The following is a 17,691-nucleotide window of genomic DNA, read 5'->3' on the forward strand; positions in this document are numbered from 1 at the left end:
GTGATCAACCCATCCACAATTTCCCCAAAAGCCTACATGGTATCAGAGCTAGAGGCAGTGATGGTATGTGCTACGGGGTGCCTGTGGTGATTCGGTGGAGTGAGGTGGAGTTCCGCAAAATCCAGGGGAAATACAACAGACGGGCAGAGGAGTGGAGTGCTGCCCAGGTAGAAGTGTTGATGTGAGCTGCTGCAGAGGTGCGGAGCCAACCGTCTGCAGCGTTCGGAGTGGTGGTGAATCTTGCAAAGTTCGGTGTGGTGGTGAAGGGAGCAGCTGGGTGAGGTGCAGCTGCTTGTGGCTTGCAGTGAAGAGGGAGAAGCAAAGGTGCTGATTTCTGCGTGTGCGAGTAGAGGACAGAGGAGAGACCTAAGCTGCGTGTGCAGCCAGAAGAAAGATCCAGAGGGGTCGAGAGATCTGCAAGAGTAGGTCAAATATAGCAGAGAAGAGAAGAAGCACATAAGCTGGTTTGTTGGTGATTTTCAGCAATATTGATCAATGGGGGAGAATCAAACAATTGAGAAGCTACTTGAGAAAATGACTCAATTGCTCACGGAGATTGAGAAGTTGAGACAATCAAGGGAGAGTGCAGAAATTCCAAAACAAAGTGGAAAAACAACTGTCCTAGGAAATTGTGTGAATCTTGCACAAACAGAAGAAGCAATCTCAAGTCAGGCTCCTGCATTAAATGGAACTTGTTCAAATTGGATTCTGGATTCGGGAGCAATCAGCACATGTCACGGGTAAGTGGAGTGAGTTTGCATCATATACTCCACATCCACCCATGCAGAAAGAGACAATCCAAACAGCCGATGGAACTTATCAACCTGTGAAAGGGGTCGACACAGTGAAATGCACTCCGTCCATTACATTGTCTTCGGTATTATATGCTCCATCGTTTCCGGTGAGTTTGGTGTCTATGAGCTCTTTGGTTGATGATATTGATTGTCGAATAATTGCCGATCGATATAATTGTATAATTGAAGAGAGGAAGACTGGAAGGAGGCTTGGGATAGGTGTGAGACATAAGGGATTGTGGTACTTGGATAGAAGGGAAACCGATGAAGCGTTGTGCACTGCTCTCACAGTTGTTACCAATGATGATGAGGCAAGGTTGATACTCCAACATTGTCGATTGGGCCATATGTCCTTTGATACTATGAGTAAGATATTCCCTGAAGAAATGAAGAAGGTGGACAAAGAAAAACTTGTGTGTGATGCATATGAGTTTGGAAAACACACCAGGACATCATATGTGAGTCGTGGACTGCGGAGCACGTTGCCCTTTGTACTGATTCACTCTGATGTATGGACGTCCCCGGTGGTCTCTGTTAGCGGGATGAAGTATTTTGTCACCTTCATTGATTGCTACTCCCGAATGACTTGGATATATCTTCTGAAACATAAAAGTGAGGTGCTTACATGCTTCAAGGACTTCTATGCATATGTCCAAAATCGCTTCAACGCTAGTATTCAAATTATCAGGACAGATAATGGGACGGAGTATGTGAACAATGAATTTGGCAATTTTCTTTCCCAAAAAGGAATACTTCATCAAACTTCATGTCCTGATACTTCTCCACAGAATGGAGTAGCTGAAAGGAAGAATCGTCATCTGCTGGAGGTGGCTCGATCACTTATGTTTACCATGAATGTGCCCAAATTCTTGTGGAGTGAAGCGGTTATGACTGCCTCTTATCTCATCAACCGGATGCCCTCAAGAGTGCTTGGGATGAAGACTCCATATGAAATGATCTATGGCCAAAATGAGTTCATCGTTCCGCCAAAGGTGTTTGGGTGTACTTGCTTTGTTAGAGACCATAGACCTTCGGTGGGAAAATTGGATCCTCGTGCTGTGAAGTGCATCTTCATTGGATACCCATCTGGACAAAAGGGCTACAAGTGTTGGAGCCCTAGTGAGCGGAGAACATTTGTTAGCATGGATATGACATTTAGAGAGTCTGAGCCGTTCTATGGAGAGAAGACGGACCTCAGCTCGTTGTTTGACTTTGACTCTCCTAGCACAATCGAAGCTAGTCGAGAGGGGGAGAGTGAACTTTTGAGGACAAAGGAACATGAACCATCCAGAGTTGTTGTTGGTTCAATTCCATCTCCTACGAGTGAAGAGAGATGGACAAAGCCAAATGAGGAAGAAAATCTAAGGGTGTCTACAAGGAGACAAGCTACAAGTGAAGAGAGATGGAGAAAGCCAAACGAGGAAGAGAACTTGAAAGTGTATTGATGTCTACGCCCCCTCCTTTTCCTGTAGACAGTGTTGGGCCTCCAAGAGCAGAGGTTTGTAGAACATCAGCAAGTTTCCCTTAAGTGGATCACCCAAGGTTTATCGAACTCAGGGAGGAAGAGGTCAAAGATATCCCTCTCATGCAACCCTGCAACCACAAAGCAAGAAGTCTCTTGTGTCCCCAACACACCTAATAGGTGCACTAGTTCGGCGAAGAGATAGTGAAATACAGGTGGTATGAATAAGTAGTAGCAACGGCACCAGAAAAGTGCCTTGCCCAGGATAGTAAGCAAGCAGTAGTAACGCAGCAGTAGTAACGCAGTAAAACAGTAAACAAGCAGCGATAGCTGTATTTAGGGACAAGGCCTAGGGATCATACTTTCACTAGTGGACACTCTCAACATTGATCACATAACAGAATAGATAAATGCATAATCTACACTCTTTTGCTGGATGATGAACACCATTGCGTAGGATTACATGAACCCTCAATGCCGGAGTTAACAAGCTCCACAATTAAATGTTCATATTTAAATAACCTTAGAGTGCATGAAAGATCAACACGACTAAACCAAGTACTAACATAGCATGCACACTGTCACCTTCACACTATGTAGGAGGAATAGATCACATCAATACCATCATAGCAATAGTTAACTTCGTAATCTACAAGAGATCACAATCATAGCCTACGCCAAGTACTAACACGGATGCACACACTGTCACCATTACACCGTGCAGGAGGAATAAACTACTTTAATAACATCACTAGAGTAGCACATAGATAAATTGTGATACAAAACACATTGCAATCATAAAGAGATATAAATAAGCACTTCACTATGCCATTCATAACAGTGAATAAGTATTCTGTGAAATATAGCCTAAGAGACCCACACGGTGCACACACTGTCACCTTTACATACGTGGGACAAGGAGTCTCCGGAGATCACATAAGTAAAATTCACTTGACTAGCATAACGACATCTAGATTACAAGCATCATCATATGAATCTCAATCATGTAAGGCAGCTCATGAGATTATTGTATTGAAGTACATAGGAGAGAGATGAACCACATAGCTACCGGTACAGCCCTTAGCCTCGATGGAGAACTACTCCCTCCTCATGGGAGACAGCAGCGGTGATGGAGATGGCGGTGGTGTTGATGGAGAAGCCTTCCGGGGGCACTTCCCCGTCCCGGCGGCGTGCCGGAACAGAGACTCCTGTCCCCCAGATCTTGGCTTCGCGATGGCGGCGGCTCTGGAAGGTTTCTCATACCGTGGCTTTTCCGTATCGAGGTTTTAGGTCGAGGGGCTTTATATAGGCGAAGAGGCGGCGTCAGAAGGTCAACGAGGCGACGACACCATAAGGCGGCGCGGCCAGGGCCTGGGCCGCGCCAGCCTATGCTCTGGTGGGCCTGTGGCCCCCCTCTGGCCTCTCTCGTGTGTTCTGGATGCTTCCGGGAATTCTAAGATCTTCGGCGTTGATTTCGTCCGATTCCGAGAATATTTCCTTACTAGGATTTCTGAAACCAAAAACAGCAGAAAACAGGAACTGGCACTTCGGCATCTCGTTAATAGGTTAGTTCCAGAAAATGCACAAATATGACATAAAGTGTGCATAAAACATGTAGATATCATCAATAATGTGGCATGGAACATAAGAAATTATCGATACGTCGGAGACGTATCAGCATCCCCAAGCTTAGTTTCTGCTCGTCCCGAGCAGGTAAACGATAACAAAGATAATTTCTGAAGTGACATGCCATCATAACCTTGATCATACTATTGTAAGCATATGTAATGAATGCAGTGATCAAAACAATGGTAATGACATGAGTAAACAAATGAATCATAAAGCAAAGACTTTTCATGAATAGTACTTTCAAGACAAGCATCAATAAGCCTTGCATAAGAGTTAACTCATAAAGCAATAATTCAAAGTAAAGACATTGAAGCAACACAAAGGAAGATGAAGTTTCAGCGGTTGCTTTCAACTTGTAACATGTATATCTCATGGATAGTTGTCAACATAGAGTAATATAACAAATGCAATATGCAAGTATGTAGGAATCAATGCACAGTTCACACAAGTGTTTGCTTTTTGAGGTGGAGAGAAATAGGTGAACTGACTTAACATAAAAGTAAAATAATGGTCCTTCAAAGAGGAAAAGCATCGATTGCTATATTTGTGCTAGAGCTTTGATTTTGAAAACAAGAAACAATTTTGTCAATGGTAGTAATAAAGCATATGTATCATGTAAATTATATCTTACAAGTTGCAAGCCTCATGCATAGTATACTAATAGTGCCCGCACCTTGTCCTAATTAGCTTGGACTACCGGGATCATCGCAATGCACATGTTTTAACCAAGTGTCACAAAGGGGTACCTCTATGCCGCCTGTACAAAGGTCTAAGGAGAAAGCTCGCATCGGATTTCTCGCTATTGATTATTCTCAACTTAGACATCCATACCGGGACAACATAGACAACAGATAATGGATTCCTCTTTTATGCATAAGCATGTAACAACAATTAATTTTCTCATATGAGATTGAGGATATTGTCCAAAACTGAAACTTCCACCATGGATCATGGCTTTAGTTAGCGGCCCAATGTTCTTCTCTAACAATATGCATGCTCTAACCATAAGGTGGTAGATCGCCCTTACTTCAGACAAGACGAACATGCATAGCAACTCACATGATATTCAACAAAGAGTAGTTGATGGCGTCCCCAGTGAACATGGTTATCGCACAACAAGCAACTTAATAAGAGATAAAGTGCATAAGTACATATTCATTACCACAATAGTTTTTAAGCTATTTGTCCCATGAGCTATATATTGTAAAGGTGAAGAATGGAAATTATAAAGGTAGCACTCAAGCAATTTACTTTGGAATGGCGGAGAAATACCATGTAGTAGGTAGGTATGGTGGACACAAATGGCATAGTGGTTGGCTCAAGTATTTTGGATGCATGAGAATTATTCCCTCTCGATACAAGGTTTAGGCTAGCAAGGCTATTTGAAACAAACACAAGGATGAACCGGTGCAGCAAAACTTACATAAAAGACATATTGTAAACATTATAAGACTCTACACCGTCTTCCTTGTTGTTCAAACTCAATACTAGAAATTATCTAGACCTTAGAGAGACCAAGTATGCAAACCAAATTTTAGCATGCTCTATGTATTTCTTCATTAATAAGTGCAAAGTATATGATGCAAGAGCTTAATCATGAACACAACAATTGCCAAGTATCACATTATCCAAGACATTATAGCAATTACTACATGTAGCATTTTCCAATTCCAACCATATAACAATTAACGAAGCAGTTTCAACCTTCGCCATGAAAATTAAAGGCTAAGAACACATGTGTTCCTACGAACCAGCGGAGCGTGTCTCTCTCCCACACAAGCATTTATTCAAACAAAAACAAAAAACAAAAGCAAACAGACGCTCCAAGTAAAGTACATAAGATGTGACCGAATAAAAATATAGTTTCAGGGGAGGAACCTGATAATGTTGTCGATGAAGAAGGGGATGCCTTGGGCATCCCCAAGCTTAGACGCTTGAGTCTTCTTGATATATGCAGGGGTGAACCACCGGGGCATCCCCAAGCTTAGACTTTTCACTCTTCTTGATCGTAGTATATCATCCTCCTCTCTTGACCCTTGAAAACTTCCTCCACACCAAACTCGAAACAACTCATTAGAGGGTTAGTGCATAATCAAAAATTCACATGTTCAGAGGTGACACAATCATTCTTAACACTTCTGGACATTGCCCAAAGCTACTGGAAGTCAATGGAACAAAGAAATCCATCCCACATAGCAAAAGAAGCAATGCGAAATAAAAGGCAGAATCTGTCAAAACAGAACAGTCCGTAAAGACGAATTTTATTGAGGCACCAGACTTGCTCAAATGAAAATTCTCAAATTTAATGAAAGTTGCGTACATATCTAAGGATCACTCACGTAAATTGGCATAATTTTCTGAGTTACCTACAGAGAGTTTTGCCCAGATTCGTGACAGCAAAGAAATCTTTTTCTGCGCAGTAATCCAAATCTAGTATGAACTTTTCTATCAACGACTTTACTTGGCACAACAAAACACTAAACTAAGATAAGGAGAGGTTGCTACAGTAGTAAACAACTTCCAAGACTCAAATATAAAACAAAATACTGTAGCAAAATAAACATATGGGTTATCTCCCAAGAAGTTCTTTCTTTATAGCCATTAAGATGGGCTCAGCAGTTTTAATGTTGCACTCGCAGGAAATAGTATTTGGAGCAAAAAGAGAGCATCAAGAAGCAAATACAAAACACATTTAAGTCTAACATGCTTCCTATGAAAAGGAATCTTGTAAATAAATAAATTCAAGAAGCATAATGCAACAAGCATAGAAAGATAAAACAAGTGCAGCTTCAAGATTTTCAGCAAAAAGAGAGGTGTTTTAGTAACGGGAAAATTTCTACAACCATATTTTCCTCTCTCATAATAATATCCAGTAGCATCATGAGCAAACTCAACAATATAACTATCACATAAAGCATTCTTATCATGAGTCTCATGCATAAAATTATTACTCTCCACATAAGCATAATCAATTTTATTAGTAATAGTGGGAGCAAATTCAACAAAGTAGCTATCATCAAATATAGGTATTGTATTCATAATCAAATTCATCCTCCATAACAGGTGGCACTAAAAGGCTACTATCATTATAATCATCATAAATAGGAGGCAAAGTATCATCAAAGTAAATTTTCTCCTCCATGCTTGGGGGACTAAAAAGATCATGCTCATCAAAACCAGCTTCCCCAAGCTTAGAATTTTCCATTGCATTAGCAACAATAGTGTTCAAAGCATTCATATTAATAACATTCCCATTAGCATGCATATAAAGTTCCATGGGTTTTTTAATTCTCTCTTCAAACACATCATGTCCTAATTCAAGATAAAGTTCATAAAGTTCTCTCATATTTTTGTTGTTTTCCATTATGCCTAACTAGTGTAAACAAGAAACAAAAAGATGCAATTGCAGGATCTAAAGGAAATAGCTTTGAGCACAAACACAATGGCGCCAGAAAAGTACTGTTACCTGGAACCGAAGTATGAGTGCCTTTTACCTTTCCTCCCCGGCAACGGCGCCAGAAAATAGCTTGATGTCTACGCCCCCTCCTTTTTCTGTAGACAGTGTTGGGCCTCCAAGAGCAGAGGTTTGTAGAACAGCAGCAAGTTTCTCTTAAGTGGATCACCCAAGGTTTATCGAACTCAGGGAGGAAGAGGTCAAAGATATCCCTCTCATGCAACCCTGCAACCACAAAGCAAGAAGTCTCTTGTGTCCCCAACACACCTAATAGGTGCACTAGTTCGGCGAAGAGATAGTGAAATACAGGTGGTATGAATAAGTAGTAGCAACGGCACCAGAAAAGTGCTTTGCCCAGGACAGTAAGCAAGCAGTAGTAACGTAGTAAAACAGTAAACAAGCAGCGATAGCAGTATTTAGGGACAAGGCCTAGGGATCATACTTTCACTAGTGGACACTCTCAACATTGATCACATAACAGAATAGATAAATGCATACTCTACACTCTTTTGCTGGATGATGAACACCATTGCGTAGGATTACACGAACCCTCAATGCCGGAGTTAACAAGCTCCACAATTCAATGTTCATATTTAAATAACCTTAGAGTGCATGAAAGATCAACACGACTAAACCAAGTACTAACATAGCATGCACACTGTCACCTTCACACTATGTAGGAGGAATAGATCACATCAATACCATCATAGCAATAGTTAACTTCGTAATCTACAAGAGATCACAATCATAGCCTACGCCAAGTACTAACACGGATGCACACACTGTCACCATTACACCGTGCAGGAGGAATAAACTACTTTAATAACATCACTAGAGTAGCACATAGATAAATTGTGATACAAAACACATTGCAATCATAAAGAGATATAAATAAGCACTTCACTATGCCATTCATAACAGTGAATAAGTATTCTGTGAAATATAGCCTAAGAGACCCACACGGTGCACACACTGTCACCTTTACACACGTGGGACAAGGAGTCTCCGGAGATCACATAAGTAAAATTCACTTGACTAGCATAACGACATCTAGATTACAATCATCATCATATGAATCTCAATCATGTAAGGCAGCTCATGAGATTATTGTATTGAAGTACATAGGAGAGAGATGAACCACATAGCTACCGGTACAGCCCTTAGCCTCGATGGAGAACTACTCCCTCCTCATGGGAGACAGCAGCGGTGATGGAGATGGCGGTGGTGTTGATGGAGAAGCCTTCCGGGGGCACTTCCCCGTCCCGGCGGCGTGCCGGAACAGAGACTCCTGTCCCCCAGATCTTGGCTTCGCGATGGCGGCGGCTCTGGAAGGTTTCTCGTACCGTGGCTTTTCCGTATCGAGGTTTTAGGTCGAGGGGCTTTATATAGGCGAAGAGGCGGTGTCAGAAGGTCAACGAGGCGATGACACCATAAGGCGGCGCGGCCAGGGCCTGGGCCGCGCCAGCCTATGCTCTGGTGGGCCTGTGGCCCCCCTCTGGCCTCTCTCGTGTGTTCTGGATGCTTCCGGGAATTCTAAGATCTTCGGCGTTGATTTCGTCCGATTCCGAGAATATTTCCTTACTAGGATTTCTGAAACCAAAAACAGCAGAAAACAGGAACTGGCACTTCGGCATCTCGTTAATAGGTTAGTTCCAGAAAATGCACAAATATGAAATAAAGTGTGCATAAAACATGTAGATATCATCAATAATGTGGCATGGAACATAAGAAATTATCGATACGTCGGAGACGTATCATGTATACATGGAGAAAATCGCAGCATGAGCAGTAGCAACAACAGGTTCCCACGACAAGTGACACACAGGTGCAGGGGGAGCAACATGTGCAACAACAGGCTCCCACGTTGCTACATTGGCATCAGGATGATGCTCTGCTTGAGAGAACAATTTGCTATGTGGCTTTCCAATCTGAAGCTAAGGTTCCTAGGGATATTGTTTTTACTAAATATGCTTCTGTTGGTGGAGTTAAGGAGTCTTGGACAGCTGCTTGCTTTATACTCACTGCTGAATTTGCTGATGAGCTACCACATGATGAAGACCAAATGCCACTCAATGGCAATCCACATCCTATGCCTGGGCTACTACAGCCTGACTTGAATAATTTTGTGAATCCACAATTTCCTGAGATTGGATGGGATGTGCAAGAATAGGTGCAGCCTCCTGTGCATAATCATGGAGTTCAGCACCCTCTGTTTGAGGTGGAGGAAGAGCAAGATCAAGCTATGGAGGTGGAGGCCCAGGTACAAGAGCAACAGCAAGAAGAAATCCCTGAGCAGCCAATGGAACAGGAAATTCATCAGTTTAATGAGTCTGCCTTTCTTGATACCTCAAGTTCAGAAGGTTCAGTTAACATGCTACAGGCCCCACAACATTTGGTAATCAACAGGATTGAGGTGCAGTTTGATGTGGTAGACAAGAAGTTTCTTTCCTTTTTACACAAGCAATTTCCTAGCTATACAAATTGTTTGTCTGATGTGATGGTTGGGCCTCTGCTGCCCAAGGACATGGTCATGGATAGAATCTATAAAGGTTTAGCTCCTTCTCTTTTCATGAAGGCTATTCCTATGGCATTACCTACAAAGAAGTTTGCCTGGCTTTCTGACTATACGAGTTTGATCTCTGAGATACCAAGTTACAGTGAAGCACCAATGGCTCCTTTTGATATGCTATTTAATGTGGAGTCTATTGTTGTTTCTGGGTCTGTTGGTGGGAGAACAGCAGTCAGCAAGAGGAGAAATAAGGATCCTTCAACTCCAAGGTTTACAAGGAGTGCACTTAAAGCCCAGATGCATATTCAGAAGCAAGAGATGAAGAAAGTATCCAGAAGGAACTCTATCACTACTGCAGTTTCTCTTTTTACTGAAGAAGTGGACAGTTCATCTTGGACTGATAGTTCTGTCAGAAGATGTACTAGGCACATGGCTAAAGCAAATGGGTATAAGTTTGAGAGTATGCCAGACAAGGGTACAACTAGGAAAAAACCTAAGTCATCCAAGCCAGAACAAGCAGATAAGGAGGAGGTTGTTCCTTTCATACCTGTTTCCACTTTGCAGAACATTGGAAGGCAACTACAAATCCCTGAGGAAGACATCACAACAGAGAAGCTTATGGCTGCTCCTGTGGACACCAAGGAAAAGAAGTCATCCAATGGATTATAGTTTCTTATGTCAAACAGTCAGTGGTGCTTTTGTGGCAATTATGAGGCTAGTCAGTGGTGTTATTGTGGCAATTAGGAGAATAGCTTTTGGAAGTGCAAGATTTTTATTCTCCATTTATGATTGTAATGATAATATTTGCTACTATGGTGTTCATGGTTATCTTGTGTGGCCTGTTATGCATGGTCCACTTTTGCTGTGCTATATTTGGTTTTAATGAATAGAACAACAATGAAGGTTGATTGGAATGTTCTATGTTGGAATGTCAGAGGGTTAAATGACAAAGACAAGAGATTATTGGTGTTTAACAAAATTGATGAAAGTAATTGTGCCATTATATGCCTGCAAGAAACTAAATGTGAATCTTTTGACCACTCATTTATAATTCTGCCCCAAAAGATTTGATAGATTTGCTTTTGTGCCCTCCATTGGTGCTTCTGGGGGGATTATTGTCCTTTGGAATAGTAGGGTTTTCATGGGCACTCTTCTTGAAATCACTCACTCTGCTATTAGGATACAATTCACTTCTGCTCACACTACTGAAAAGTGGACTCTGGTTACTGTGTATGGTCCTTGTAGAGGTATCATGAGGGATGAATTTGTTCAATGGTTGCATGATTTGGATATCCCTGTACATGATAATTGGTTACTCATTGGGGACTTCAATTTTATGAGATCAGTTGATAATAGGAATAAACCAGGGGCTGATATGGCAGATATTTTTCTATTTAATAGTATCATCAGCCACCTGGGGTTATTGGAATTACCTCTGAAAGGTAGACGTTTTACATGGTCTAACATGCAAGCCACACCCTTGATGGAGCAATTAGATTGTTTTTTCACAACGTGTGAATGGACTCTAAAATTTCCCAATACAATGGTATTTCCTTTGTCAAAATCTACCTCTGATCACACCCCTTGTGTGGTGTCTATCTCTACCTCTATTCCAAAAGCAAAGATTTTTAGGTTTGAGAATATTTGGTTGGAGCAGCCAGGGTTTATGGATGTAGTGAAGAAGGCTTGGGAATTACCAACTCACAAAAATAATGTTGCCTCTGTTTTGGCTGCAAAATTTAAAAATCTCAGATATGCTCTGAAGAAATGGGGGAAAAATCTGTCTCATTTGAAGTTGATAATTGAGCACTGCAATAAGGTCATATTATTCTTTGATAATCTGGAGGATTCTAGGGATTTAAGTAGGGAGGAATTTAATTTCAGAAATATTGTGAAGGTACATCTTAAAAAGTTATTGGGCATATAGTCAACATATTGGAAGAATAGATGTACAATTAGATGGATTAAACTTGGAGGAGAAAATACCAAATTCTTTCATGCCAAGGCTACTGAAAGATACAGATATAATGTGATCTCAATTATTAAAGATGAGCAAGGGAACTCTATGGTGGATCATAATCAGAAGGCTAATGCTCTTTGGACATGTTATAAAAATAGAATGGGAGTAACAAATGCTTCTGCCACACAAGCTGACATATCTCATCTTATCTCCCCTGTTGAAGGTTTGGAGCCTTTGTCAAAAGAGTTTACTGTCGAGGAAATTGAGTGTGTGGTTAAACATATGAAAACTGACAGAGCTCCTGGTCCAGATGGATTTAATGGGCTGTTTGTCAAGAAGTGTTGGCAAATCATAAAGGATGACTTCATTAACTTGTGCAAGGATTTTCATAAGGGCCAAGCTCCTCTGGAAAGTATTAATAGTTCCTTTATAACTCTGATTCCAAAGAATTTGTCTCCAGAAACAGTGAATGATTTTAGACCAATCTCACTGACAAATACTTGTCTGAAATTTCTGACAAAGTTGGCTGCTAACAGACTTCGGATTCAAATTACAAGATGCATTCATGAAAACCAGTATGGGTTCATAAGGGGTAGAACAATTCAAGACTGTTTAGCATGGACTTTTGAATACCTACATCAATGCCACAAATCTAAGAGGAAAGTTATTGTGTTAAAGCTAGATTTTGAGAAGGCCTTTGATACAATTGAACACAAAGCCATCATCAAGATAATGGAACTTAAAGGGTTTGATCCAATATTTATTAATTGGGTGATTGAGATTCTTTCTTCTGGTTCATCTGCAATTCTGTTGAATGGGGTTCCTGGTAAAACTTTTGTATGCAGAAGAGGGGTCAGACAGGGAGATCCTTTATCTCCTCTTTTATATGTTCTTGGTGGGGATCTTTTACAAAGTTATGTCAATCATGCATACAGAGAAGGGAGATTAAAGGCACCAATTCCAAATAGAGGAAGTAATGACTACCCTATAGTGCAATATGCAGATGACACTATTATTATGTTACCTGCTGAGATTGAGCAATTACAGATATTGAAAGAGGTACTTGGGGAGTATACAACATTCACTGGTCTCAAAGTTAATTATCACAAGTCTTCACTCATACCAATCAATATTTCCCAATTAGAAGCTGAGGCACTATCAGCATAGATACAATGTAATATTGCCTCCATGCCATTTCCATATCTTGGTATTCCTATGGGCACAACTAAATCAACAATCAGGGATCTCTCTCCACTCACTGATAGAATTGAAAGAAGGCTTACTGCTTCAGCATCATTCTTGTCTTATGGAGATAGATTAATATTGGTTAACTCAGTTCTGTCATCCATGCCTATTCATTTTCTTAGCACATTGGATATACCAGATGGAGTGATTGATGTTATTGATAGAGCCAGAAGGAATTGCTTGTGGAGGAAAAGAAAGGATGATGAGAAGGTGCACTCTCTGGCCTCCTGGGATATGATATGCAAACCAAAGAATAAAGGAGGTTTAGGTATCATTAATCTGAAGATTCAGAACAAGTGCCTCATGATGAAGCAGCTCCATAAATTCTATAATAATGTGGATCTTCCTTGGGTCAAATTAATAAGGAATTCATACTACTATAAAGAGGCACCACATGCTGTCACTGTTTGTGGTTCTTTTTGGTGGAGGAACATTATGAAAATGTTTGAGCTATACAGACAATTGACACATTGCAAGATTGGGTCTGGAGAGACTATTCTTTTCTGGTCAGATAATTGGAATGATGGGGTACTCCAAGATATTTTTCCCAGACTATCTTCTTTTGCAAGGGACACATTCATCTCAGTCAAGGAGGCATTGCAAATTACTGATCCTGCACAGGCTTTTCATCTGCCTATTTCTGCTGAGGCTGCTACTGAATTAAGAACACTTCAACATATGCTAGCAGGTGTAGTTACCTCAGATCAGGATGATCAATGGCTTATTACAAGCAACAAATCAGGAGCTTTTATTCCAAGTCAAGTTTACAGATTGAGTTTTCATCATATCAATTCACACTTTCCATCACAATGGATATGGAAAAGCAAGTGTACCTCTAAGCATAAATTCTTTGCCTGGCTTATATTACATGATCGAATCAACACCAAAGATATGTTAAGGAGAAGACATTGGCAAGTTACCTCTGATCATAGTTGTGTCTTATGTTTTGCTGATGCTCTGGAAGATTGGTCACATTTATTCTTTGAATGCACTTTTAGTGTCAGAGTTTGGATATACTTACAAATCAATTGGGCACCAGGTTCTGGACCAGAAATGCTGAAAAATACTAAGAAACGATTTAAGGGCCCCTGTTTTGTGGAGATTATTATCTTGGCTTGCTGGAATATATGGAAGCAGAGGAATAATAAGATTTTCAAGGATATACAACCAACTTTTAGAAATTGGAAGGAGGGTTTCTTTTCTGATATTACTCTACTTAAGCATAGAGTAAAAGAGAGTACTGTTCCCATTTTGTCATCATGGATTGACAACTTGTTGTAAATAGTTAGACTCTAGTTGTGTTCTTTTTTATTTTTTTCCTTGTAAATATTGTAAATACTTCTTTCTGTTTTGAGCAATAAAAGGCTGTGGGGGACTCCCCTGCAGTAGTTAGTTTCAAAAAAAAAGTGACACACAGGTGTAGGGGGAGCAACATGCTCCAACAGGTGTTGAAACTGATGAATTGTCTGATGACGAAGGTCCATCTATTACGAGGGATTCAATGGACTTGCCCATTGCCTTAAGAAAAGGAACCCGAGCTGCAGCTAGAAAACCTCCAAATTGGTACCAGGAGGATCATGACATTGCTAATTATGTATCATATGCATCTCTATCTACAAACTACAGGGCCTTCATTGCATCATTGCAATCTATGGTGATCCCAAGAGATTGGAAAGAAGCAAAACAAGACCCAAAGTGGTACGAGGCCATGTTGGAGGAAATGAAAGCTCTTGAGAAGAACAATACATGGGATCTTGTTACTCTTCCAGCTGGAAAACGTCCAGTTACTTGCAAATGGGTGTATTCCATGAAGCAATCCCCAGAAGGGAAAATAGAACGATACATGGCAAGGTTGGTGGCAAGGGGTTATAGTCAAACATATGGGATTGACTATGACGAGACCTTTGCGCCTGTTGCAAAGATGAGTACTATAAGAACTCTTATTTCTTGTGCTGCTAACTTTGGTTGGCCCTTGCATCAGCTGGATGTCAAGAATGCTTTCTTGCATGGAGATCTCCGGGAAGAAGTTTATATGGACATTCCACCTGGCTTTAGTAACTCCAACACCCAGGGGAAGGTGTGCAGATTGAAGAAGTCTTTGTATGGTCTCAAGCAGTCACCAAGGGCATGGTTTGATAGGTTCCGGAGCGCCATGCGCAATATGGGTTACAAGCAATGTAATAGGGATCATACCGTGTTCTATAGGCATTCAGGGCGTCGTATTACCATCCTTGCAGTTTATGTGGATGACATTGTTATCACTGGAGACGATAATGATGAAATAAGCCGGCTGAAGATGAGATTGAGCAGAGAATTTGAGGTTAAGGATCTAGGACAACTCAAGTATTTCTTGGGTATTGAGATTGCGAGATCTCCTAAAGGAATAGTTATCTCTCAACGGAAATATGTGTTGGATCTACTCAATGAGACTGGTATGCTTGGGTGTCGGCCTGCTTCAACGCCTATTGAGCAAAATCACCAGCTATGTGCTCAGTCAGGAGATCCAGTTAATAGAGAGCGCTACCAACGGCTTGTTGGTCGACTTATCTATTTATGCCATACGAGACCTGATATATCTTATGCCGTGAGTGTGGTGAGCCGCTACATGCATAACCCAAGAAGTGGACATCTAGAGGCAGCTTATAGAATTTTACGCTATCTGAAAGGAAGTCCTGGAAAAGGTCTATGGTTCAAGGCCAATGGGCACTTGAGTGTGGAGGGATATTGTGACGCTGATTGGGCAAGTTGCCTTGATGACAGAAGGTCAACATCAGGCTTTTGTGTCTTCGTAGGAGCTTGGTATCTTGGAGGAGCAAGAAGCAGCATGTGGTCTCAAGATCAACTGCAGAAGCAGAGTATAGAGCAATGGCGGTGTGTTTGTGTGAGATGTTATGGATGAATTGCCTCCTATCAGAATTGAAGCTACTGCGGAGAGGGCCATTGAATCTTTGGTGCGACAACAAGTCAGCAATAAACATTGCTAACAATCCCGTTCAGCATGACCGAACAAAGCATGTGGAAATAGATCGATTCTTCATTAAAGAACGGCTTGACGAAGGAACCTTGAAGTTAAGCCATGTAACCTCTAGAGAACAAATAGCAGATTGTCTAACCAAAGGATTAGGTAGTAAGGAATGTTTGTTGGCATGTAACAAGATGGGAATGATAGATATCCATCGCCCATCTTGAGGGGGAGTGTTGGAATCTAAGATTAGTGTAATAGTACTCTAGTAGAGTCTAGAATGCTCTAGGGGAATTGGAGATTAGTAGTAGTCTCCTAGGAAAGTCTAGAATATTCCAGTAGTGTGCTAGAATCTAAGTTAGTTTATTAGCGAAGTCTAGAGTATTCTAGTGAGTGTTAGTATAGTAGTAGTGTCTAGACTATTCTAGTGTATGAGTTAACATGTAAGCCTAAGTTGAGCTATATATATGAGAGGGTGTGGAGGTCCAAGTGATCAACCCATCCACAATTTCCCCAAAAGCCTACAAATATCGATGCAGCAAAATATCTCTACTGACCCGCATCGCCACTGGCATGAAGCCCGAATCCAAGCCGAAATTGAAACCATGCGTCAGTAAGTGAATACATGGTAATGATCAGCAAGAAATAAAACACATAGGCACCGATAGTAAATTGACAGCCTGTATGGGGACCGTAGTTCTTCTCTTTTCCTGACGATTACATTTCATGTATGCTGCATTGTTTGAGAGCTTCTGCTTGGTCAAATTGAGACGATGCATTAAGACAAGATAATAGGAGACGTTAACAAATAATTCTCACAATTTGAAGTTCCATAGATCTTAAAAAACAAACCACTGCCCTCAAAGGAACTGCAATATTCTACTAAAAGCCAGCATAAACCTGAATGTAAAGAACAAAGTTATAGCGATAGAAACCATTCAGAAACAGCAAATGGAGAAGGTATCATGGGCATATGAGTTATAGAGATATCAGAGCATAAGCAACCATATCTTTGAATTTCTTAGAGATCACTTTAGACCAAATCTCTTCTACATACAAGTAACTACGTAACCTAAGTACCCTAGTTAGTAAATAAATGTAGAAAAAAGCACTGAAATTACATGTGAGCTGGTTGGAACCACATGGTTCTATGTTTCATAACGCTCCAAGATTCTTAACCTGTTTTTTTATTTACATTCTTTGCAAGTTCATCCATCTTTAGCATACTCTTAAGTTGTATTCTCACTGTCAGCTTAGCAACTTCTTCTTTTGGATGTTCAACAACAACAGAGCTTACCTTGATATATGATAGTAAAATTTTCAATGGTGATCCAATGCAATCATAACATATTCACTGGTTCGAAGCTACAATCAAACAACAGAGATGAGGCATGTATCTAGTGATGAAAGCAAACATGACCTTTTTCTAGTCCCTGATGTACCACTTTTCGATCATTAGGCTAAGATGGGTTAGTCTCCAACATGTGCAGAAGACAAACAAAGTAGCACTACCAGTGGCACTTTAGTTAGGTTTGGGTACCACCGCAATGTCACACAAATACATTCCTATTAATAAACTAAGGTAGTAGATGATTCTTTCCCTAAAAAAGAACTCACCTAGAGCGTAGGACCTGCCATGATGATGCCTTCAATATCACCTTCAGCAGTGATTCTCC

Source organism: Lolium perenne, chromosome 1, assembly GCF_019359855.2.
Source record: "Lolium perenne isolate Kyuss_39 chromosome 1, Kyuss_2.0, whole genome shotgun sequence".
In the NCBI taxonomy this organism is placed as follows: Eukaryota; Viridiplantae; Streptophyta; class Magnoliopsida; order Poales; family Poaceae; genus Lolium; species Lolium perenne.